Source organism: Ascaphus truei, chromosome 2, assembly GCF_040206685.1.
Source record: "Ascaphus truei isolate aAscTru1 chromosome 2, aAscTru1.hap1, whole genome shotgun sequence".
Taxonomy (NCBI): Eukaryota; Metazoa; Chordata; class Amphibia; order Anura; family Ascaphidae; genus Ascaphus; species Ascaphus truei.
In genome coordinates, this window is record NC_134484.1 from 31,919,025 (window position 1) to 31,942,814 (window position 23,790).

Genomic DNA, 23,790 nt, shown 5'->3' on the forward strand with positions numbered 1-23,790 from the left:
TGACTGACATACAAACACACACACACACACTGACTGACACACATACACACACACACGCACTGACACACTGACACACACTGACACACACACACACACACACACACACACACACACACACACACACACACACACACAGACTGACTGACATACATACACACACACTGACTGACACACATACATACATACATACACACACACACACACACACACACACACACACACACTGACTGACACACATACACACACACTGACACACATACACACACTGACTGACACACATACACACAAGGAATTCACACTTAGTGCAAATAGCTAATAAAGGGGATGTGTGCCGAGCACGCGCATTATAAGTCAAATTTATTTGCATTTTGTCAATGAAATTGTATTTTGATTTTTAATTAAAACATCACCAATACAAATACAATTTCTGTGACAAAAGTCAAAGAAGTTTCACTTACTATGCGCATGCACAGCACACACAGCTTTTTTTTTTTTTTAATAACCTATGTATTATTATAAGAAACATCTTTAGAAAAAAAATACATTTAAATCATATCTTGCTTCTCACCACTGTACACAATGTTTAAACATGGTAAATTAGGAACTGTGTAATTAGATGTATTAACATTAAAATAATGGGTAAACAAATTATATACAGATGACAAAATATAATTAACTACAAAATGGTATTATTGCAGCGTACATGCAATGACACACGCGGGGTCTCTTGACAAGGCTTATTTATTCAGCCTTAAAACATACAGCACACAAAACAAAATAGCTTTTCTTCAGCAAAAAAACAAACAAAAAAGCTTATCTTCAGCATGGCAAACAAAGCAGGTTCTCTTTAGCATGCAAACAAAACAGGTTTTCTTCAGCATGCAGGACACAACAGTTCATCAAAAAAATGTACTTTGCAAACAGACCTTATATCAGTAATCTCTTCAGTAACTCACTCCTGTCTCCTGACCAGCCAACTGCATGTGTGCACATCCTGGGGTTTTTAACACACCTTGATTAGGCAGCTGGGATTCAACTAATTGCCATGAGCTTCCCAGCTGAAGTTAACCTCATCACTGCAGACTAAACATATGTCTGCCAGGCATATAGCTGGTGGCTTTTATTCACCCTGTCACAGGTATATACAGAAATAGTCCTCTTTGGCGCTCAAATCTTGGTGTCTGATGTCGTTTTTTTTCTCCAATGGATATATGCGAAATGAGATGACAACAATACATGTGCTTCAATACATTGTAGAACAGTATATTCTTTTAAACATTAATGTGTATTTTTCACAAAGTGAAGCGACCTTGTCAGATCCCCCAAGATGTGAACCCTAGGATACCTTACATAGGTGAATATAGGGTATAACTGTAAGAGTGTTATGTATTCTCCAGTAAACCTTATATCCAAATGGTGCTGGTTACACAGTGGAAACACACCATGGTTGTAGTGGAAAATTAGTGATAGAAAAACTCAACTTATAACATATTGATATCTTCAGCATAGCTTATGCTGAATGAAGAGATCTTGCCCCATAATCCATATGAAAAAGAAATGGATAGCAACCATAGAACAATAACGTATGAAAAATTCTTTGCTAAAAAACAACTGGAAATACACTCACAAATTCCCTCTTAAAATCGCGCAGTGTGAAAATGATAGTTTGACAGATTACAAAAGTTGTGTATATACATACATAACTTAATATGCAGAGCTAAGCAAGACAATCCGCAAACGCATAACTGAACATGTAAGAAAATGTAATTGTGATATGTTGAAGACGATTGAAGATGACATAAGTGTAAAGAAGACGAAACAGCGACTCATGATTGGGAAGAAGCAAATCATTGTATTCAACCAAGACGATAGATCAACAGTAAAGACTGTGCATACTGTATATCATAAAGAGAGTTGAGTAATTCTATATGAAATTGTACGAGATCACAGATACAGTAGCCCAGGGTATAATCAAGCAGAAGACAAGCGAGAAGAAACCACCAATAATGTATCATGAGTTAATCCCCCCTCCCCAAAATAAGTGGCAACGGCAATAAAATCCATGAAGAATGGGAACTTCTGGGGAAGATAGAATTATAACTGAAATCTTAAAAGAACCTGAGGAAGTAGAGATAATCCTTGCAAAAAACTGTTTACATGATGCTTGAAGAACAGGAAATATCCAGAACAATGGAGTAATGTCATCCACAAGGAAGGAGACAAAGACGACCTCAAGAACTACAGACCACTCAATATATTAGCAGCTATGGCAAGGAGCACCTATAAATCAAATAACTAAAATCTCAATACAGAGCGAAGCTTAACTGCATAAATTTAGGTGAACGCAATAAGCATTCAAGTTATCATAGTGTGGGTGTGAAAAACATCTGTGTAGTTGTCTGCAGCACGTAACAAGGTCTTACACCAACAATCACAGGTGTGTGAATCTGATGGTATACAGTATGCTACACAGTTTTCAAAACAATAACGCAAATTAGCATCAGTGTGAAGCATTAGATACTTGAAGAAATCTTGAGTCGCTGAAAGGAGCACCTCTTCCTTTTGGGGCACGAAAAAAAGGTTACTCTGCCCTCCCCTCCAGGGTGCTGATCTTGCAAAGCCCCTGCTTGGACCATTGGATCTCATAACCCTATTACTGAATCTATCGGCTTGAGTCGTAGAACCGTAAAAACTCCTTGGTCTTCTCTCGATACAAAAATAAACGCTTTTCTCCTGATGTTTTTTCAATTATGGTATCCAATTGTTTACCAAATAGTAATTGAGCTTGAAAGGGTAATACACAAAGGTTATTTTTTAATGCGGAATCCGCACTCCATGATCTAAGCCATCTTGCTACCACCGACAATACAATGGACCTAGCAGATAGTCTGACCACCTTGATTAGAGGTTCCACTAGATCTACATCAAAAGTAGAGGATTCCTCTGCTTCCATCTCTTCATCTGAGGATTGAAATGTCATGTCCATAGATCTGATGTGATCCTCTGAACCTTCTGAGGAAGAATCTACTGGTCTGTCTAAACTGGTATAGGACAGTCCTTTTCTGACCCTTACTATTGATTGAGAGGCCATCTCAATGCAGAGTTACCGCCTCTTTCATCCAACAAACACTCAAGACATGTTTACTGTTGGTTCCTTTGTGGCCTCTTTATGACATGCTTCACATATTTTCTTATGCTCCAATGCTGGATTCTTGTCACATGCTAGACAATATTTTGTCTTTTTGGTGGCCTATTTCCTTGTGGCAGGCTCCACGGGTCTGACAGTTGTTTATTCCAATTGCGCACCTGGAGCACAGAGACAGATATTTTATATGAAATCCCGCCGTCTCTTTGCCATAAATTAAAGAAAAATATTTGAAACTATTTTAAAACTATACTAAACTAATATTGGGTTTAGCCTATTTGCTAGGATTCTGTAGTAAATTTTTTAAGTCTGAATTTTTAAGGCCTTGAACCTATCCCTTTCACCCCCGAAATAAAATTATTACAAATTAACTTTAGTTTTAAATGGAGCTACTCAGAAATCAAATATCTGGGAGTCAAAATATCTAATTCATACGAATCTTTATATAAATGTAACTTTCCTTCCCTCTTTGCCAAAATTAAAGACGACCTAGAATGTTGGAACAGATACCAAATATCGTGGCTGGGGAGAGTAGCATCGGTTAAAATTAATATTCTCCCTAGACTCCTGTACTTCTTCCAAACTCTACCAGTCAATGTACCCTTGTCGGAACTCAAAAATTTACAAAATAAACATTTCCAATTTATATGTAGAAACAAAAGACCAAGAGTGGCAAGGTCGGTAATGTTAGCATCTAAGGCGTGTGGAGGCCTGGGAGTACCAGATATTATTAAATACTATTACTCAGCCCACATAAAACAAGCAGTGCTTTGGTGTAACAATCCAGTGTCGTGTTGCTGGTTGGAGATTGAGTCCTCCTATGTCACTCCCCTCACTCTCGCAGCGATCCTATGGTCCCGAAGGGGGTAGGGGGAGGTGTTCCGGGCAAGACAGGCCTGGGAGCAATGAGGTGTACGTGGAAGATATGGACCAAAGATAAAGAAAAATATAAATTGACAACTTCTCCTTCCATATTGACTCCTATTTTTGGTAATCCGGATTTCCCTCCGGGTTGCACCACCAATGATTTTAAACATTTTAAAGAGGCCAATGTCCAAAAAGGTGGCGGATTTAATGGATAAAGGCTCAATAATATCATTCAAAGATCTTCAACAGAAATTCCAACCCCACCACTTTCTGCTATTTAGCTTTCTTCAGATCAGACATTTTATATTAGCTATACCCCAAAAACTAAATTTACAGAACCAACAAAATTTGAAAAGTTATATAAGAAGGGTCTGATATCGGAGATCTGCTCGGGAATATCACTGCCAATAGTAGCCGTCAATCAGAGATATATGAAAAAATGGGCTGAGGACCTCAATACGGAAATAGATAAAGATGACTGGGGACTGGGAGGATATCTGGGAATCGGCAGCCAAAACTTCAATTTGTACTACTATAAAAGAAAATATATACTGTATAAAATACTATTTCAATGGTACCTAACCCCGAGTAGGCTGAGCCAGATCTCCCCTGGCTACCCGACCACTGCTGGAGAGGATGTGGTCAGAAAGGAGATCTGGTACATATCTGGTGTTTTTGTCCCCAGATACAGATTTTCTGGAACATGATTAGAACTATGATTCAAGATGTTACTGGGGAAAGCATAGAGATGGACCTGCTGTCCTTTCTACTAGCGAAGCCCATAGGACTCCTGACCCCTCAAAGGAAATTGGCGGCATTCATTCTCACCGCAGCACGCTGCTCAATAGCAGCTGAATGGAAAAAACTGAAAGCCTCATCAAAACAAACGGTTATCCGCAGAACTAAGGAAGTCAGAATGATGGAGCTCCTCTCAGCCCTCCTAAGCCAGAAAACAGAACAGTATTATAAAGGTCTGGGACGCTTGGCCTGAGAACTAGAAAAATAGAGCCCAGGAATATATCTCAACCAAAGGGAAAACCTAGTACCGGAGTCGACGCTGGGGAGATAAAGGGGATGAGCCCCTTCCCTTGTCTCCCTTTCCTTCCCCCCCTCCCTTCTTACCCTTTCCTATCCCTCTCTTTTTCTGTTCTTTTCTCCCCTTTCAAGTAATAAAGCGATTAAAGACTTTGAAGGTATCCGCCTCCCGATCGGAGGCCTAGAAGTATCTAAATGTTCTAAAGCTAAGATGGAGCTTGTGTTTGCTTTAATGAAATGTCTTAAGACCTTATGACCAGATTATATGTTTAAATACAAAGAAAGATAGTTCTGTTGTTCGAACTAAATCTATGTTGTTCTGTTGTCACATTAAGACCTGTTTCAAAGTCTTAATGTGATACTACAAAAAACAATAAAAACGTTTGAAAAAAAAAAAAAACTATACTGAACTCCCTTGGGGTTACCTTGGCACATAAGTACCAGAAATCTTGAATGAGGCAGTATCCGTAGTTGGAAGAACCGATCCTCTTGCAGGTATCTCACTAACACTGCATTGAGAGTTCTGTGCTTTTTTGCAGAGAAAATCTGACGTCATGAGAGCACCACCCTGCAAATTCATGTGTGCACACGCAGAAATCCGTCCGCACGTACCGCTGATGTATGGAGGGTTAGGCAGCATAGCATGAGCGTAACAGCCCTCATGGTGTCCTATGGAACCAGCACCTGAACTGTTGGGCATACCCTTTTACCTCCCTCCTGATCGCATTCAGCATAGCTGCCGTCGGAACAACTTTGTAGCCCTGGCTCACATCAGAGCCCCCCTGAAATGCAAAACCCAGAAGGTTTGCGGATCTCGGGGGCCTTCAAAGGGGAGAGAGGCGCAAAAATTCAACTCGGCTCAACTGCAAGCAGTCAGGTAAGCCCCAAAATACTAACAAAAAATCCCAGAACTCCTAACTTTGAAACTCCGCTTGGTAGGAAAAAAAACAAAAAAAAACCACTACCTGCGAGGAGTGGCTATATGTAGGGCCTCCTACATGTGTAAGGCTGAGGCCCCAGTACCTCCACTGCACGTGCGCCCGCGAGACTGGCGGCGCATGCAACGGATTCCCCGGTCTGCAGTGAGCTGCAGGAAGAGAGGCCAGGGGGGCGTGGCGGGGGCGTGGCGGGGGAGTGACGGGGGCACGGCCATGATGCCACCCGGCAGGTTCACCCTCATTGGCTGAACCATCGGGGGGCGTGGCTTAGCGCTCCGTCGCGAGTCCTGCTCTCAATTCTATTGAGAGCAGGAGCAACTCTCGCCACAGCGCTGCAGCCCCCCCTCACAGCGGGGACCAGGCCTTAGTCTTTAATTTGTCCTATCCCAGCTAGAAGATGGGACTTAACAAATTGGTGCCCAATGCCAGAGAGATGATCAAGAAAGACCAATCAAGAAACATAAATCCAAACTCTGAAAAGCTAATCAACCAAATAGATGGCAGAGCAGACTAGCTTCGGCACAAAGATACGGCAGTGAGTACCAGCTTCTCCACAAAAGAAGTGGCAGAGGGTACCAGCTTCTGCACAAAGACGGTAGTGTGTTCAGGCGGGTGCCCAAATAGGTAACAGAGCATTTAGGCTTCAGGTTACAATTAGATTGTAAGATTTTCGGGGCTGGGACTCCTTTTCCTAATGTTACTTTTATGTCTGAAACGCTTCTTGCCATTGTGTTATTTGTTATTTACATTATTATGTCACGTGTATTAATGATGTGAAGCACTATGTACATTAATGGCAATATATAAAGATATACGTGCAGGTGGTCCTCGCAAGCCGACGTTTCCCTTTATGACACATGGCATATCCAACGCTTTACAATGCAACCCTATGGCCCGTTTCCCGACATCTGAATGTGTTATCCGACGCCTGAATGCGTTATCCGATGCTCCCCGCCACTGATTAACATGGGCCTCACTTTACAACGGTTTGACTATCCAACGCTATTTCCAGAATGGATTCTGTTGGATAACCGAGGACTGCCTGTACATACACAAATATAATGGCACCGACTCGGGACAGGCCGGCAGAGTGCTCTGATCAGGCAGCCTCTGCACAGACAGCTGAGAAACATATGTCTTTATGTATGTATGTTTTTATTTATATAGCACCATTAATCATGCAGTCTATATCTTGGCTCACAAGCTGGAGGCCCAATAATCACACAGGTAGTTGCCAATTAGCCTGAACATCCTCATGTAACAGAATGGGGCCACAGCTGTCAGAAAAAGTAAGAAAACATTTTCCTCCTGCCACACAAAAAAGTAACATAAGGCTTTCCTGGAACCAGTTTGTTTTTCTCCCTATCCTGTGACTCCTGTTACTTCTCTGTGCAATGATGCTATTATGTAACTTATTTCCCTCCCTGTCTGCCTGTTGCCTAGCAACTACTGCACAGCCTCATGTTGGTATGTCCCAGCACACCTGGCTGTATGGTTTCTCCTGGCCATATTTCCTGCGTCTACAGGCAAGTTTACTTCCTTTTTGGAACCAGTAGCCTTCAGGAGCAGACATTTATCCCATCTCCTGGTAGAATTGTCTTAATTTACCTCTCCCTCACTTATGCCACTTACCCAGTTCCCCTCCTTTGTTGTTATTGTTTGCCTTTACAATAAAAGAACAAAAAGAAAGAAGGACTCAGTGTGCATATAAGGGGTGTGAGTTAACTACCTGCCACAGTGTGCAGGAGTCAGAATAAAGGCACTTAGCTGCTTCTGAAGTACACATACCATCAAATCCAGTTTTCCTTTAGTAACATGAGGACTCTCCATAGAGGATCTAATAGATCTTATATCATTAAAAGGCATAACCTGCCACTGGTACACTGGCGACACACTTTATTCGAGCACGGCTAGTCCCGCGAATTCGGGTATACTCGGGTGTATTCAGGTTTCTGATAGTTTTCTGCCAGAGTGCATTGCGTTATTTTCCGGCAGGAATTTAAGCTTTTTATTCCGGCTGGTTACAATACTGCAATGCCGTCAAAATACACATGGTGGCGCTTGCGAGCTGTTCTCTGTGAAGCCGTCCCCTATAATGAATTGTAATGCAGAATACTGTATACTGTATAAATATATATATATATATATATATATATATATATATATATATATATATATATATATATATATATATACTGTATAACAACAACCCCTGTAAGCCCTAACATACAGTACTGTACAGTACTGTACTGTACTGTATATGCACATACATACATGATACTACTGTATGGGCGGCGGGGGCGAGATGTGTTTGCAGCAGAGAGAGATCCGCTGCTCTCTCTCTGCGCAAACATCCGCACATTAAAAATTATTTGAAATACATTTTTATTGATAGTGTAGATGTGCAGGGGGTCTCCGGAGCTGAACCGCGTTGGTTTTAGGTCTGGGGACCCCGTGCCCCCCGAGATACAGGCCCCTTTAGGGGGTGCCGGTATCCCTCTGCGTTTAAAGGTCCCGATCACGTGACCGTGGCCTGTAAACCAAGCAGAGCAGAGGGATACCGGCACCCCCTAAAGGGGCCTGTATCTCGGGGGGCACGGGGTCCCCAGACCTGAAACCTGTGCGCTTCTGCTCTGGAGACCCTCTGCACATGTACAGTATCAATAAAACACATACAATATACTGTACAGTATAAATAAACACTCGTTATTTACCTTAGCGTCTATGCGCTATGGTAAAGAAGCATTATTTTAATAATATTGTACAGTGAGCAGGGGGTTCCCTGAGCCAGAAATTAATGCTCAGGGAACCCCCCCCCCCCCTGCTCCTGATCAATATTATTAAAAATACGGAAAATGCTGCGTCATTACCATAGCGGATAGCCGCTAAGGCAATGAAGGGGTTAACCCACCGTGCCCGCTTTATTGTGTGTAGTGGGGATGGGTGAGGGGGGTATTTGGCCCTTGGTGTGAGTTTAGGACTTGCGGGAGGGGGGGGGGTTGCGGGTGCACTTAACCCCTTCACGACCGTAGCAGTTAATACCGCTACGGTCATGAAGGGGTTAAGCCCTCCCGCTACCCCCCCCCCCCCCGCAAGCCCTCCCCAACCATCGTTGGGGCGAATACCCCATTCACCCACCCTCCCGCAACCCACAACAATAAAATACACACAGCAGCCGCCAAAAAATAAATAAATAAATGACAATAAATACATTTGAAATACATTTTTATTGATAGTGTAGATGTGCAGGGGGTCTCCGGAGCTGAACCGCGTTGGTTTTAGGTCTGGGGCCCCCGTGCCCCCCGAGATACAGGCCCCTTTAAGGGGTGCCGGTATCCCTCTGCGTTTAAAGGTCCCGATCACGTGACCGCGGCCTGTAAACCAAGCAGAGCAGAGGGATACCGGCACCCCCTAAAGGGGCCTGTATCTCGGGGGGCACGGGGTCCCCAGACCTGAAACCTGTGCGCTTCTGCTCTGGAGACCCTCTGCACATGTACTGTATCAATAAAACACATACAATATACAGTATAAATAAACACTCGTTCTTTACCTTAGCGTCTATGCGCTATGGTAAAGAAGCATTATTTTAATAATATTGTAAAGTGAGCAGGGGGTTCCCTGAGCCAGAAATTAATGCTCAGGGAACCCCCCCCCCCCCCTGCTCCTGATCAATATTATTAAAAATACGGAAAGTGCTGCGTCATTACCATAGCGGATAGCCGCTAAGGCAATGAAGGGGTTAAGGCATAATAAACAATTAATACATTCAATACATATTTTTCACGTCTGTGTTAAAACTCCCTGCCTTCTCTCTAATCTATGTAAAAACCCCTCCCCCTATTCTCGCTTTTAAAACGCCCTGCCTTCTCTCTAATCTATGTAAAACCCCCTCCCCCTATCCCCCTATTGTGTGTGTGCGTTAAGCTTCCCTGCAAGCTATGTAAAAAAAACCTCCCCCTATTGTGTGTGTGTGTTAAATCTGCCTGGCCTGTGTTTCTGAGTGCTGAGTGCTCTGCGTTAAAGGCCCCGATCACGTGATCGCGGCCTGTAAACCAAGCAGAGCAGAGGGATACCGGCACCCCCTAAAGGGGCCTGTATCTCGGGGGGCACGGGGGCCCCAGACCTGAAACCTGTGCGCTTCAGCTCCGGAGACCCCCTGCACATCTACACTATCAATTAAAATGTATTTCAAATGTATTTATTGTCATTTATTTATTTATTTATTTAGATTTATTTATTAATTGTGCTGCTGCTGCAAGTCGTAAACTCACACCAAGGGCCAAACACCCCCCTCACCCCCAATAAAAAAAATTCACGCACAGCAGCCCCAAAATTAATAAATACATCTAAATAAATAAATAAATACATGAAGAGAAATAAATATATACTGTACAGTATATACTTTGTATATATATACACTGTATATATATATATATATATATATATATATATATATATATATATATACACACATGATGAACCAATAGTACAAATACATGTACTGTAGAATGGTTATCAAAATCATACTGTCCTACAGATAACGCTTCTCTATACAGACAATAATAATAATCCATTTAATAATCCTAACTTATTTTACAATATAAAACATAACATTACAATCCACACAGTACATTGCATTTACATTGTATACTGTAAATGATGCATAGCATTAAATCTATGCACCATATACAGTACTGTACATTCTGCAAATGAATGTTAACAATATAATTGCAAGCTACTCTACCAGTAAACACAAACACTTCCAAACAAGTCAACTACAGTATTTTAACCAATCAAGTAAACCAAAATCAATATATACTGTAAGTACCAACCAGAAAAGACAATTTAAAACCAAACTAACCCTTACAAAACCAAGGATTACATCTATCTAATTGTAAAAAACCTTATACATTATACACAGCATTGTTTAAAGCCCCCTCCCCCCTAATGTTTCTGTTAAACAGATTACACTGAAGGGAGAGAGATATAAAGGCCTAAAGCCCCTTCCCCCCTAATGTTTCTGTTAAACAGATTACAGTACCTGTACATTGAAGGGAGAGAGATTTTACAGAAACACACATTAGGGGGGAGGGGGCTTTAAACAGATTACATTGAAGGGAGAGAGATGTTTCTGTTACCAGTAAATCTCCCTCCCTGCATTGCTAACCACCCTCACCCCCTACCCACATACCGTTAACCCCCCCCCATCCTGGCCATGGCCCCTCCGCTTCTGCAAAACAGACACAAAAATTAAAACATACAAAGTAATGTCCCCTAACCCCTTAATCACCATAGCGGTTATTAACCGCTACAGTCATGAAGGGGTTAACCCACCCTCACCCACCCACCACTCGGGATGCCTACATACCCTCCCACACTAACCCTCCCCCCCACCCGTGAGGCCTAACCACCCAGTCAGTACCCACAAGGGAGGCCTACCCACATACCGTTGGGGAAACACCCCACCCCCCACCCCCAGTCTCCGCAATCAAAACAATGCACAGCCCCACAATAAACAGCATTCTATTTATTAAATACATTACCCACCCCCTGTGCCCCCCCCCATAAATACAAGATTTATTCTTTTACATTCAGGGTCCATAACGCAGCCCCACGCTAGTCCCCGGTGGGCTGGCAGGGCACCTGGACAGACCTACAGTTTACCAGCAGCATTCCACAGGTTCTGGAGGCCTGCTGGTGGATCCTGCCAGCACCATGGCGCCCAGGTGGTCTCCTTGGGTCACCGTGAGCCACAATTGTGTCCCCACGGTAGGCCCAAGGATGTCTGGGAGCCCCGGGTCAAACCCACAGGTGTCTGCGGGGCCTCGGGTGGTTCCCATGGGGGTCTGGGGAACTCACGGGTGCTCACTACGGGTCCGCGGTGCCCCCACAGAAGTGGGACCACACATCATCATCCCCGCACCTACGGGTCGGAGGTGCCCCCACAGAAGTGGGACCACACATCGTCATGCCCGCAGACTACGGGTCCGCGGTGCCCCCACAGAAGTGGGACCACACATCATCATCCCCGCATGTGTCACCCGTGGAACCACCAGCCTGATACCCTTTAGGATACCCGAGGATTCCCGCGGGTGGTCTCCAGAGGTCCCACGCAAAACCACGGAAGTAACCCTGAATGTAAAAAAAATAAACCTGGCCTATACATTCAATACATACACCCTCCCCCCCAACACCTACAGTACAATAATGTGCAAAATAACTATTATCCAGATATGGATAATAGATTAATTGCCCATTATTAAAAACATTAACTAGCATATACAAATAAATAAAGTACTACTGACCTCATCAATACGAAGTGTCCGATGCCAGCGCCTTCCTTCTCTTGCCCACACAAAACATAGCCAAAACCAAGCCAATACATTGCAAGTACAGTACATTCAGATATCAATTAACCCCTTAAACACCTTATCGGATAATAACCGCAAAGGTAATTAAGGGGTTAAGCCACACAGGCACGATACCCACCCTTCACCCATGAATTTGTACTGTGGCTTCATCATGCAACTATATATATATACTGTATACTGTATACAGTATATACATACAGAGAGACAGAGAGAAAGAGAGAGAGAGAGATACAGTATACAGTACAGTATATATATATACACACGTTATATACACACCCATGATAAACCAATATACAGTACAAATAAATGTAGAAGGGTTATCAAAAGCACTGTCCTACAACCAAACTCTTCTCCATACATACACACTAAATTAAAATCAATTTCCTTTAATATTCATAACTGATCTCTCAATCTACTGTAAATCATCACTAAACCTCTGAAAAGCCATTTAAACAACTTACATTCCAATATAAATGATGCCTAAATATCTACTGTATGCACCATATACATTCTGCAAATTAATCAACCAAGTAAACAAAACTCAATTAGCAATCATTATTTACATCCATAAACAATTCACACTAGATCCCAAACAATAAAATCATTAACAAATTCACGCCTAGAGCAGAACAATTAAGCCTTTGAAAAAATATATGTACCGACAAAAATACAACCTTTACAAACCAAGCCTATCCCTGACCTTCCTCAAACACACAATACAATACCAAGGAATACTGTACAGTACATCTATCTAATTTTAAAATACTTTAAACTCACAATAAAGCATACTGTAGCAGCATACACAAAATAATTTAAAACACATCCAATCCAGCTTTTAAAACAACATCATTTCTTACCCTGTACTGTACTGTATGTATATATCTCTCTAGACATACTGTATATACATACTGTACAGTACATACATACATACAGTGGCAAGAAATGATATACCACAAAAAAAAAAAAATACACATGTTAAAAAACCTTTTGAAATAATTAACAAGTTAAATAAAATACATTTCTTTACTGTAGTTCACTTACCATTACTTGCCCCCACCGACTCCCGTTGCCCAGCTTACTCACGAACCAATCCACGATCAGGAACCCATAAAATAATAAACCATTCAAAATAATAAACATTAAACTAAAAATCCAAATCAATCCACGGGTCTTCTACTTGTAATAGTGTAGATCTTCATCTGTATTCTTCTTTCTTCTATCTCCTTCCGGGCGGGGCAGGGCGTGGTCTTCTTTCCATCATCGGCCACGCCCTTGTCTTTTTTCTTCTCCGGAGGTCCTTCCTCCGCGGCGTCTGGCTGCAAAATGAGACGACATAGGCTTTTAAAGGCCTATGACGTCACATTTTGCGTCATGGTTCCCACGGTCCTGATTGGACCGTGAAAACCATGTGTTTTGGCCGATAAAAAAAAATTATGACGTCACTTAAAGGGAATGAAAGCACAGCCAATCAGAATGGCTTTGCTTCAATTGCCTTTAAGATGACGTCATGAAAAGGCACATGGCCGCGCACACATGGTATGGTAGCCAATCAGAGCGTGGGAACTTTATCCCTACTCTGATTGGCTCTGGTATACCATGTGTCAGGGGCTTGGGGGAGAAAGGATGTGACGTCAATAAGGATAAAGTTCCCACGCTCTGATTGGCTACCGTACAACGTGACAGGTTTTCATTGACGTCACATCCTTTCTCCCCCAAGCCCCTGACACATGGTATACCAGAGCCAATCAGAGTAGGGATAAGGTTCCCACGCTCTGATTGGCTACCATACCATGTGTGCGCGGCCATGTGCCTTTTCATGACGTCATCTTAAAGGCAATTGAAGCAAAGCCATTCTGATTGGCTGTGCTTTCATTCCCTTTAAGTGACGTCAGAATTTTTTTTTTATCGGCCAAAACACATGGTTTTCACGGTCCAATTAGGACCGTGGGAACCATGACGCAAAATGTGACGTCATAGGCCTTTAAAAGCCTATGTCGTCTCATTTTGCAGCCAGACGCCGCGGAGGAAGAACCTCCGGAGAAGAAAAAAGACAAGGGCGTGGCCGATGATGGAAAGAAGACCACGCCCTGCCCCACCCGGAAGGAGATAGAAGAAAGAAGAATACAGATGAAGATGTACACTATTACAAGTAGAAGACCCGTGGATTGATTTGGATTTTTAGTTTAATGTTTATTATTTTGAATGGTTTATTATTTTATGGGTTCCTGATCGTGGATTGGTTCGTGAGTAAGCTGGGCAATGGGAGTCGGTGGGGGCAAGTAATGGTAAGTGAACTACAGTAAAGAAATGTATTTTATTTAACTTGTTAATTATTTCAAAAGGTTTTTTAACATGTGTATTTTTTTTTTTTTGTGGTATATCATTTCTTGCCACTGTATGTATGTACAGTACAATATATATGTCTAGAGAGATATACTGTACAGTATACATTCAGGGTAAGAAATGATGATGTTTTAAAAGCTGGATTAGATGTGTTTTTAATTATTTTGTGAGTTTAAAGTATTTTAAAATTAGATAGATGTATTATTCCTTGGTATTGTATTGTGTGTTTGAGGAAGGTCAGGGATAGATAGCCTTGGTTGTACTGTAAAGGTTGTATTTTTGTCGGTACTTATATTTTTTCAAAGGCTTAATTGTTCTGCTCTAGGCGTGAATCTGTTAATGGTTTCATTGTTCATGATTGAGTGTGAAATGTTTAGGGATCTAAATAATGATTGCTAATTGATTTTTGTTTACGTTGATTAATTTGCAGAATGTATACAGTATGGTGCATAGATTTTATGCATTTTGGAATGTGACTTTTTTCATTGGTTTGTGATCATATACAGTACAGTAGATTGTGAGATCAGTTAGGATTTTTAAAGGAAATTGATTTTAATGTAGTGTCTGTATGGAGACGTGTTTGGTTGTAGGGCAGTATGCTTTTGATAACCCTTCTACATTTATTTGTACTGTATATTGGTTTATCATGGGTGTGTATATAACGTGTGTGTATATATATATATATATATATATATATATATATATATATATATATACTGTATATATATCTCTCTCTCTCTCTTTCTCTCTGTCTCTCTGTATATATATATATACAGTATATATATATATATATATACTGTATAGTTGCATGATGAAGCCACAGTACAAATTCATGGGTGAAGGGTGGGTATCGTGCCTGTGTGGCTTAACTCCTTAATTACCTTTGCGGTTATTATCCGATAAGGTGTTTAAGGGATTAATTGATATCTGAATGTACTGTACTTGCAATGTATTGGCTTGGTTTTGGCTATGTTTTGTGTGGGCAAGAGAAGGAAGGCGCTGGCGTCGGACACTTCGTATTGATGAGGTCAGTAGTACTTTATTTATTTGTATATGCTAGTTAATGTTTTTAATAATGGGCAATTAATCTATTATCCATATCTGGATAATAGTTATTTTGCACATTATTGTACTGTAGGTGTTGGGGGGGAGGGTGTATGTATTGAATGTATAGGCCAGGTTTATTTTTTTTACATTCAGGGTTACTTCCGTGGTTTTGCGTGGGACCTCTGGAGACCACCCGCGGGAATCCTCGGGTATCCTAAAGGGTATCAGGCTGGTGGTTCCACGGGTGACACATGCGGGGATGATGATGTGTGGTCCCACTTCTGTGGGGGCACCTCCGACTCGTAGGTGCGGGGATGATGATGTGTGGTCCCACTTCTGTGGGGGCACCGCGGACCCGTAGTGAGCACCCGTGAGTTCCCCAGACCCCCATGGGAACCACCCGAGGCCCCGCAGACACCTGTGGGTTTGACCCGGGGCTCCCAGACATCCTTGGGCCTACCGTGGGGACACAATTGTGGCTCACGGTGACCCAAGGAGACCACCTGGGCGCCATGGTGCTGGCAGGATCCACCAGCAGGCCTCCAGAACCTGTGGAATGCTGCTGGTAAACTGTAGGTCTGTCCAGGTGCCCTGCCAGCCCACCGGGGACTAGCGTGGGGCTGCGTTATGGACCCTGAATGTAAAAGAATAAATCTTGTATTTATGGGGGGGGCACAGAGGGTGGGTAATGTATTTAATAAATAGAATGCTGTTTATTGTGGGGCTGTGCATTGTTTTGATTGCGGGGACTGGGGGTGGGGGGTGGGGGGTTCCCCAACCGTATGTGGGTAGGCCTCCCTTGTGGGTAGTTAGTGGGTGAGGGTTGAGGGTGGTTAGGCCTCACGGGGTGGGGGGTTAGAGTGGGAGGGTATGTACAGTAGGCGTCCCGAGTGGTGGGTGAGGGTGGGTTAACCCCTTCATGACTGTAGTGGTTAATAACCGCTATGGTGATTAAGGGGTTAGGGGACATTACTTTGAAAGTGTTAATTTTTTTCTCTGTTTTAATGTACAGCAGCGGAGGTTGCCATGGGTAGTGGGTAGTGTATTGAATGTATTTATTGGTTATTATGCCTTAACCCCTTCATTACCTTAGCGGCTATACGCTATGCTAATGAAGCCTCATTTCTGAACTTTTAATAATATTGTGCAGGAGCAGGGGGTCCCCTGAGATTAGATTTCTGTCTCAGGGAACCCCCTGCTCACTGTACAATATTATTAAAAAGACAGAAATGCTGCTTCTTTACCATAGCGCATAGCCGCTAAGCTAAAGAATGATTCTTTAATGATGTGTGTGTTTTATTCACAGTGTAGATGTGCAGGGGGTCTCCGGAGCTGAAGCGCACAGGTTTCAGGTCTGGGGACCCCGTGCCCCCCGAGATACAGGCCCCTTTAGGAGGTGCCGGTATCCCTCTGCTCTGCTTGGTTTACAGGCCGCGATCACGTGATCGGGGCTTTTAACGCAGAGGGATACCGGCACCTCCTAAAGGGGCCTGTATCTCGGGGGGCACGGGGTCCCCCGACCTGAAACCAGTGCGGTTCAGCTCCAGAGACCCCCTGCACATCTACACTATCAATAAAAATGTATTTCAAATGTATTTATTTGTATTTATTTATTTATTGCGGGGATGCTGTGTGTGATTATTTTTTATTGTGTTTAGCGGGGGTGGGTGACGGGGTTTATAAATGTGAGTTTATAAATAAAATAAAGAATATTATTTCTAGGGGCCTTAGAACAGAAGTTCCCACGCCAATTGCGCGCTCATTGCTCTTTTGTTACAATGTTGCTGGTCTTGCGGGTTTGCAGTCTGGCAGCAAAAAGCAGTTTGTACAGTAGTGCTGAGTGTGAGATAAATTAACCAGTTCTTTTATTGCTGAAGTCGCCACCAAAAACTTTTATTTACAAATACAGTACAAAAACCGTGCAACACACAACAACATTCAGTATCCTTTGTTTAAGTACAGCAGGTACTATAGGGTAAAACATGTACTGTACAGTACAGCACAATATTACAGTATGGTCTCACTGAAAGTCCTCCCCATTTTCCAGCCATGGCCGATGCCTTGCATGGCGCAAAACGCCATTAATGCAGTCTCTAACGCCTCTCATTACAGGATCTGTAACAGGGTAATAGCGCTGCATTTCTTCCACAATCTTTTTCCTTAAATTGGCAGGAAGGGCCTTTTTTTGGCGATTCCCATCATAGTTCACTTTGAACACCCACTCGCAGTACAATGTGTAGGGAACCTGGTGTTTAAATATGATCAAGGCATACTTGTGTGGTATACCAGCACTCCTCACCCTATACTTCTCCCTCAGCGCCGGTGGCAGATCGCACAGGGAGATGTCGGGCTCTGTTTGTATGCGAGCGGGTGTAGGAGGTCTTTTGGGAGCGGGTGTACTTGAGGCGATGGGCAATGGTAGGGTGTCTGGGAGGAAGCTTTCCTCCGGTAGTGGTCGCCGGGTTGTCTCCTGGCGTGGTCTTGACGGGGTTGTCATGTCCTCCTCAATAGCATAGTACACTGTATCTTCTGGTGGAGGGGGTGTGCTTGGTGATGGAAGGGGGTCGAAGGTACCATGCATCACATCCATGTCACCCCCCTGCTCCAGCGTCGGGGAAACAGGGGCATTAACACCGAGCAAATAATGTATGCCCGCTATGTCTGCCTCTATCTTGTCCATCCGTTGATCCATACGTTGCTCCATATGTAGCATCCGTTGATCCAGCAGCTGCTCCATTTGTAGCATCCGTTGCTCCATATGTAGCACCGACTCCAGAAGCAGATCTAGCTTTGCCAGCACACTAGAATTCCCGGGGAGATCCACACTTAGCCCATTCAGGATCCGGTCTAACGAGCTGCTTGTGCATAGCATCTGGAGATCTGGGGGGATGGGTGCAACGGAGGATGAGATGGGGGTTCCCTGGAGAGAAGCGGCATCGATGGAGAGTGGAAGAGGTGACCTGGGGATGCCCGGTACAGGAGAAGCTGCAGCGTGGTGGAAGAGGGATGGAGAAGGTGACCGCTGGATTTCCGGGAGAGAAGCAGAGTCGTCCAAGAGCAAAGGAGACAGTGACCCGTTGCTTTCAGAGGCAGCAGCATCTTCAGATGGAACCGGAGAAGATGGGGGTGGAGAAGCCGGGCTGAAGATTTCCGGGACAGCTACAGCAGAGTCGTCGAAGCTTATGGGAGCAAGTGGTCTGCGGATTCGGTGAGTTGGCTGCCATTCGTCTTGCGTACCGAGCACAGTACCGTATTTCTTCTTCACATAATAAGGCTGACGTGTTTTAAAAGCCTTAGCCTTTGGGGTCAGCAGAAGGTTTTCTTTGTTGGCCTTAGCCTGTCGCTTTGCCTTTGGCTTGGAAACGGTAACTGCCTTTCTCTTTTTCAGTGTGGCAGGCACAGCAGAGGTGAGATGATTCTTTCGTCCATAGAACCGGGGCTGCTCCATGTAAGCGGGAGGCACAATGCAGTATCTGGACAATGGCTCAGATAAAGATCAGCAAGTGGTGGGCTATGCAACGTGTACAACCTTTTATGCATGGTGGCCAGGTACAGGTGTTGAAAGTGGGTGGTCTGTTATGTGAGTCATTAACATATAAATACACCATCCATTTTGTGGATTCACTGCACATTGAATACACATCGACTAAACATCGAATACACATTCTTGTGTTTGTATTTCTTTCTACAGTACTCGCAGCAATGCCTGTTAAGAAGATTTCAAAGGATCTCTGCATGAGAATGAAGGAGATGTACACGAGCGGAAAACGAATTGCAGATATCCAGCGCTGGTTAACTGCTTCTGGCCTCGTTGTGCCATCAAGCACCGTGTGCTATCATGCACAAGGAAAAAACAGAGACCGCAAAAAGGCACCAAAGATAACAAATGCGTAAGTATACTGTATTTATAAAACTTAACCAAAAAAAATATAGAAAACTGTAGTGTACATCTACAGTATACCGTATTTATATAGTATATTTATTATATTACAACAGTATATACTGTAGTGTACTGTATGTGTGGTCAATTTATATTTTTTGTGCAGCAGTATACACTTTTGGTATATTGCAATTCATCTTACAACGGAATATACAGTATATGATGTGTATTTATTATGATATAACAACAGTATACCGTATTTATATAGTATATTTATTATATTACAACAGTATATACTGTAGTGTACTGTATGTGTGGTCAATTTATATTTTTTGTGCAGCAGTATACACTTTTGGTATATTGCAATTCATCTTACAACGGAATATACAGTATATGATGTGTATTTATTATGATATAACAGTATATTTATATAGTATATTTATATTACAACAGTACTGTATACTGTATATTTTGTCTATTTATATTTATAGTACAGCAGTATACATTTTTTGTATATTTATATTTACTGTATATTACAACATTACATGTACAGTATACAGTATACATTTTATATTGCTGCATATTAATAACACAATATAATTTCTTTGCATTGTAGGGAGACTACTCTTCTGGTGGACAGAATAAGTGAGGAGAATGATGAGAGGAGCGCATTAAGGGTTAAAAACACTCTTCAGGAAAACCACAATCTGACTGTATCCGAGAGCAGCATAAAGAAAATGAGACGCAGAATTGGATGGAAATATGGACGTGTGAGGTTAGTAGTGGACAGTACAGGAGGTACTGTACTGTAAAGTAAAAGTGTTGTTTTGCAAACTGTACTGCGCTGTGACGCTAACATTTTTTATTCATTGTCATTACAGAGCGTACCCCATGACGCAAACAAAATCAAAAGAGTGCTCCAGGCCCAGGCATGGATCGACAGCGGTGAGACTTTCCAGGATTGCATCTTCACTGATGAGACTACTGTGTCGCTGGAGAGATTTGCAAGATTTGCGTTCCACAAAAAAGGCCGCATAACTTTGAAGCCACGGCCAAAACACCCTGTGAAGCTGCATGTGTGGGGTGCCATCTCTAGGCGTGGACCGGGATGCATTGTCGTCTTTGAAGGTACAATTTCTCAAATATAATGCCGCCTAATGCACTGTACTTGACTAGTGTTGCCTTACCGTATGCACTGTACTGTACTATTGAGCACTTTTCTTTTCTTGCTATAGGAATCATGAATAAAGATTTCTTCCAAGACAACATTGTGCCCGTGATAGTGCGATACATCACACAAGACTTTCCCAATGGTCATCGCTTTTACCAGGACAATGATCCCAAGCACACCGCGTCGACGGCGCATATCCTTGAGCGCGGCATCAACTGGGTGAAGACGCCAGCGGAGTAAGTGCAGTAGACCGTGTCCCATTTATATGTTCCCCACTGTTTTAACTGTGTACTGTATCTCTTAAACTAATTGTCCTTTCTTTCCAATCACAGATCGCCAGACTTCAATCCGATCGAAATGGTCTGGCATCAGCTGTAGGACCACATCCGTAAAGTGGCGAAACCCTCCAAGAAGGACGAGTTGTATACAGCCATAATGAGTTTTTGGAACGATGTACTCACCGTGGAACGATGCAATAAATATATAGACCATATTGCCACTGTGTTGCCCATTGTCATCGCGCGCAATGGGCAAGCATCAGGAAAGTAGTACAGTGCTGTAGTATTGTACAGTAAGTACAGTATGATACAGGTAAGTATGGCACAGTTTTTTTCTTTCCCAATAGTCAGAGTATACAGTAGTTCCAGTATACAGTACAGTAGACTAGTTTGACAGTACTACAGTAACTGCCTACTAACTGCTCCATTTTTTTCTTTCCAGAGAAAGCTGCACCAGCCACCTACTGTACAGTAGTTCTACCATAATACAGTACGCACATACAGTACAGTACAGTAACTGAACAAAGTTTTGTTTTCTTGTCGTTCCAGGAAAAAGGGTGCCCAAGGGGGAGGGGGGGCCTTGTGTGAGTCAAATCTGCTTGTGCAGTCAAATGTACAGTATATAAACAGCAGTAATGATGTACACAAAACCTCCCCTCTCTCAATGAACTACTGTACTATTATTTCACATTACTGTATATTGTACGATTATTTCACATTACTGTATATTTATCCTGTATATTTTCAGTAATTTAGAAGCAGTGGCTGTTCTGAACAGAACAGTTACTGTAAGCAAACGGATGCACATCAGATTTACATTTCAAATTCGAGAGGGGATTTTTCCAAAGCAGGCAGGCCTCCCTCTAAGGAAGGTGGATGGTGGGATGATACAGTACTCTGGCTGGCCTCCTGCTGAATCTTGTTACCGTAGCCAGCCCAGGGCCAGATTAACAAAACAATGGCTTGGATTGGATTAGCCAGACGATTGATGCTTGGCCAGGGAGGGATTAAAAACTCTAAGGGAGGGGGTGGGTGGTGTAGCTGTAGGATTGTACTGGAGGGGGTGGGTGGTGTAGCTTTAGGATTGTACTGTGTCAGTATTTCCAACGGCAGGTCACCCTAATAATTGCATGAATAAACCCCCAAAGACAAGGCCCAAATATAGTACAGTATACTGTATACTGCATACTGTATACAGTACAGAGCTGTATACTGTATTATAAATAAATAATCATACAGTACTGTACAGTATGTATTATTGTGTGTTGATGTTTTGAATTGCTGTTAACTTGAAATGTTTCACCATTGTATTGTACTGTATTTGTAAATAAAAGTTTTTTGTGGCGACTTCAGCAATAAAAGAACTGCTTAATTTATCTCACATAAAGTACGTGAATACGACCGCAATCACCATTGTACAGTAAATGGGTGCATAGGATGGAACGACAGGTGCTAAAGGGGTATAAATATGATATTTATCAGTGTTGATCAAAGAGAGTTGATCAGAAGGATTCCCCTTATAAAGTATACAGCACTCTATTGTCATTCATACAGTATACTGTAGTAAAGGGTAGACAACACATGGTCTTGCAGTATACTGTATTACTAAAAATTTGTCAGGTTGACCAGAATCACTGCGGATATCGGAAAATAGAATTAATAAAATTGTATTATTTTCTGATATCCGCAGTGATTCTGGTCAACCTGACAGATTTTTAGTAATACAGTATACTGCAAGACCATGTGTTGTCTACCCTTTACTACAGTATACAGTACTTTATGAATGACAATAGAGTGCTGTATACTTTATAAGGGGAATCCTTCTGATCAACTCTCTTTAATCAACACTGATAAATACAGTAATTTATCTCACACTCAGTACTACAGACTGCTTTTTGCTTGCAATAAACAAACAAACAGGGAAGCGCTACTGTATACTGTATGAGTTAGGATCAGGCCCAGCAGCCACTTTATGTTGAAAACCACATATGAAATGAGCATAAAATTGCATGAATAATTACACAAAAATATATAAAATAAATAGCACAAGTCTCTGACAGAGAGAAATTGTCCAGGTGGTGTGGATACAGGTTAATGCCCCTGTCTGATAGGACAGACTCGGGCAAGAATGGCCTGTGAGAGGTGAATATCCAGAATGGTAGCTGGGATGTAAAGCGCTACCAACTGTGCAGGTATTGAAGTGTGTAGAAATGGGAAGGTGCCGTAGGCATCAAATGTGGAAAGCGCTCACCCAGACTTCATACACTTTGCGCTTTTTGCTTGCAGACTGCAAAGCCGCAAGACCAGCAACATTGTAATAAAAGAGCAAAAAAAGAGCAATGAGCACGCAATTGGCGTGGGAACTTCTGTTCTAGGGCCCCTAGAAATAATATTCTTTATTTTATTTATAAACTCACATTTATATATAAAGTATATATTTATTTCTCTTCATGTATTTATTTAGATTTATTTATTAATTGTGGAGCTGCTGTGCGTGAGGGGCCATGGCCAGGATGGGGGGGGGGGGGGGGTAAGGGTACAGTATGTGGGTAGGGGGTGAGGGTGGTTAGACCTCACAGTACATTATGCACATTGGGCCCCCCCCTCCCCACATTTACATACACTGCACGACATCAATGCAGGGAGGGTTTACCAATGCAGGGAGGGTTTACCAATGCAGGTAAGGCTTTAGGCCTTTATATCTCTCTCCCTTCA